This window comes from Lutra lutra, chromosome 9 (genome assembly GCF_902655055.1).
Source record: "Lutra lutra chromosome 9, mLutLut1.2, whole genome shotgun sequence".
In the NCBI taxonomy this organism is placed as follows: domain Eukaryota; kingdom Metazoa; phylum Chordata; class Mammalia; order Carnivora; family Mustelidae; genus Lutra; species Lutra lutra.
Genome location: NC_062286.1, coordinates 76,074,143 through 76,077,914, shown reverse-complemented (window position 1 = coordinate 76,077,914; position 3,772 = coordinate 76,074,143).

Genomic DNA, 3,772 nt, shown 5'->3' with positions numbered 1-3,772 from the left:
TTTTTTCCTTCCTTCCTTCCTTCTTTTCCCTTCCTTCCTTTCTTCTTTTCCTTTCTTTCTTCCCTCACTTCCTCTTTTTCCTTCCTTCCCCTTCCCCCTTCCTCTCCCTCCCTTCCTCCCTCCCTCCACCTTTCTTCATTCCTTTCCCTCCTTTTTTTCCCTCTCTCCCTTTCTTTCTCTTTCTTTCTTTCTTTCTTTCTTTCTTTCTTTCTTTCTTTCTTTCTTTTCAGCATGGGTGCTTTCCATTACCCTGTCTTCCAGATTGCTAATTCATTCATTCTTCTGTATCCACTAGTGGACTGTTAATTCTCTCTAGTGTGTTTTTTAATTAAAGATTTTTAAAAAATTATTTAAGAGAGAGAAGAAGAAACAGACTTCCCACAGAGCAGGGAGCCCAATGTGGGGCTTGATCCCAGGACCCTGGAATCATGACCTGAGTCAAAGGCAGACACTTAACCAACTGAGCCACCCAGCTGTCCCCCTCTAATGTGTTTTTTCTGTCAGTTTTGTATTCTTCAAGTCTGATTGGTTCTTCTTTTTTTTTATATTTTATATCTCTTTATTGAAAGTCTCACTGAGTTCTTCCTCCAGCCCAGTGAGTATCTTTATTATCATTACTTTAAATTTTTTATCAGACATATTGCTTATCTCTGTTTCAATTAGTTTTTCTGAGTTTTTCTCTTGTTATTTCTTTTAGAGACTATTCCTTTGTCTTCTTATTTTGCTTGACTTTCTGTGTTTGTTTGTACGGATTAGGTGGAACAGTTAATTACTTCTTTTAAACTTGAAGAGGTGGTCTTATGTATGGTTGTCCCCTATGTATACTGTGTGTGGTTGGTGACTTTGCTGGTTGACTGGAGCTGTGACTACTGTGGGATGGGGATCCTGGGGTTTTCCATGAAGTGGTTGCCCTGTCAAGACAGCTAAAGGTGAAGTGGATGCAGGCCAGAATGTTCCAGGTTTCTATGTGTGGAGGGCACCCTGGTAGGCAGCTGAAACTGAAATGGGTGTAACTTGGTATATCTCAGGATGCCCTGGCGAGGTGGTTGGAGCTGAGGTGGTATGTGGACCAGGAGATCTCTGAGCTCTCTGTGAAGAGGGTATCCTGGCAGGATAGCTAAAACTAAAGTGGGTGCATGCTGGGGGGATCTGGGGCTCTATGCACGGATGACACCTTGGCAAGATAGCTGAGGCTAAAGGGGATGTAAACTGAGATGTTCTAGGGTCTTGGCCCAAAGGGTTCTTTGGAGAGGTGGCTGGAGAGGAGGCAAGGTACAAGTTGGGAGGTCTTGGTACTCTCTGCACAGGGGTTACACTGGTAGGACAGCTAAAGCTAAAATAGGTGTGGGCTGGTTTGATCCCTGGGCTCTCTGTACACAATGTGCCCTAGAAGGACAGCTGAAGCTGAATTGGGTATAAACCATGGTGCCCCAAGGTGTTTAGCACAGTGGGTGTTTTGGTGTGGTGACTGGAGCTGAGGCTGGCGAGGGTGGGGTGGTCCCAAGTGATTAGCATCATGGGCACCTGACAGAGTAGCTGAATATGAAGCTTATGTCAAAAAGAGAGGTTCCAGAGCACTATGCACTGGAGGGGCCCTCGCAAGCAATCTAAAGGCAAAATTGTGTAAGCTTGGAATGTTCTAGGGTGCTTAGCACTTGTGTCACCTTGGCACAAAGGCTGGGGTTGCAATGAATGCTAACCAGGGGTATCCTGGTGTGTATTACCCTGTGCCCACCTTGATGGGGCAGCTGGGACTGGTGTGAGCTATAAGCCCAGTGTTCACTGAGGCAGCAAGATGGGTAGACTGGCCAGGCTGTGCACTAGTCTGCTTTCAAGGTAAGGGGGAGAGACCTGTACCCCTGAAAAAATAATACATTATATGTTAATAAAAAAAAAATAAAGTCATTTGGTCCTTGGCCAAAAAAAAAAAAAAAAAAAAAAAGGTAGGGGTAGTGTAGATCATATCTGTTAGCCCCTCCCACCTAGAGAACATTGCAGCATCTCCCCCCCCCCAATCCCCACCATTTGGTGGAGTTCAAGTTGGCTTTTTTATATGCTAGTTGCTCTTGTAAACCACAGCTTTTTTTCTGTGCTCAAGGACCAAGGTATCTGTTCCTGAGCCCTTAGTACTAACCCCCCCACCCCACTGTAGTTTGAAGTGTTGGGGGTGAGGTTCCCTTCATTACCATGTCTTCATCTCTCTCTATGTTCTCTATGTGGCCTTTTGTTGTGCAGAAGATGTTCAGTGGACCCCTAGTTCTTCAGGAGGAATGTTTTATAAATAGGTGTAATGTAGTGTGTTCCATGGAGGGGGTGAGTTCAGCGTCTTCCTATATGGCCATCTTGGACCAGAAATCCCTAGCATTGGGTTTTATCATTTATTATTATTTTTTATTTTGTTACATTAGTTGCCCTACAGTATATCATTAGTTTTTGATGTAGTGTTCCATGATTCATTGCTTGCAGGTAACACCCAGTGCTCCATGCAATCTATGCCCTCCTTAATACCCATCTTTTCAAATTTCAGGTGGGAAAAATACTATTTTATTGTGCAAATGGATAAATTAGCATTTCTCTTGTAAGTGGCATGTTTGAACAATGTTTTCAAATATGCCTGTGAGTGTTATGAGGCTTCTCACCCACCAGAGAATGAGCATTATCTTAGGAACAAAAGAAAAGCTCTGCCTTCTGGCTGTGTGGGTGGGGAAGTAATGTGGCAATATTCCTATTTTCCTTTTATTTATCTTTTTTCCTCTCCTTCTAAGTCTCTTCACAGTTTTAAATTTCTTTCTTCTCTGTTGCCTGGGGTCCCATGTGCTTATTGCTTTATCCTTATCTGGGGGTGTCTTTGAGCTCAAAGGACAGGGTTGTAAAGCCCCAGGAAGGTGTTCTATGTGAGAAAACTCTGATGTGCTACATAAAATTCCTGTTTAATTGGGTGCTTGAGTGGCTCAGTCAGTTAAGCAGCTGACTCAATTTCAGTTCATGATCTTAGGGTCATGGGATTGAGCCCTGTGTTGAGCTCTATGCTTAGCACTGAGTCTGCTTGAGATTCTCTTTCCCTCTCCCCCTGCCCCTCCCCCCACTCATGCATGTGTTTGCTTGCTTTCTCTAAAATAAATACAATCTTTTTTTAAAAAATCCCATTTAATTTTTAAAACATCTGCCTATGGTGGGGACCCTTAAATCCATTTCACAGATGAAGAAACTGAGGCTTAAAGATGTTAAGACACAAACCCAGCATCTAATGACAAATATGTAAGAAGCAATTCATTCCATTGGCTGCTCTTCTAGTCTTCACTTAACCAAATCCTCTTCAGACATCAAGATTCTGTTTAAGGGGCACCTGGGTGGCTCAGTGGGTTAAGCCTCTGCCTTCAGCTCGGGTCATGATCTCAGGATCCTGGGATCGAGTCCCACATCAGGCTCTTTGCATGGCAGGGAGCCTGCTTTCCTCCTCTCTCTGCCTACTTGTGATCTCTCTCTGTCAAATAAATAAATAAAATCTTAAAAAAAAAAAGATTCCGTTTAAGTTCCAGAGTAGAGAGGCTGCTAGCTTTCCATCTTGAAGAGAAACCTATTGTCTCATTCTGCCCAGGCAAGGAATAGAAGCCTTGTCTCTCACTTAGGAAGGAGTTGTGGAGTTTAGCTCAGCACCAGTCTTATACTTCAGATAAAGAAGAGAGAAATGAGAAAGAAGGAGAACAAAAACAGACATCTTTTCTCCTCAGAGAACCTAACTCCTGAGTTTGGCTTTGGTTCCAGTTCCATG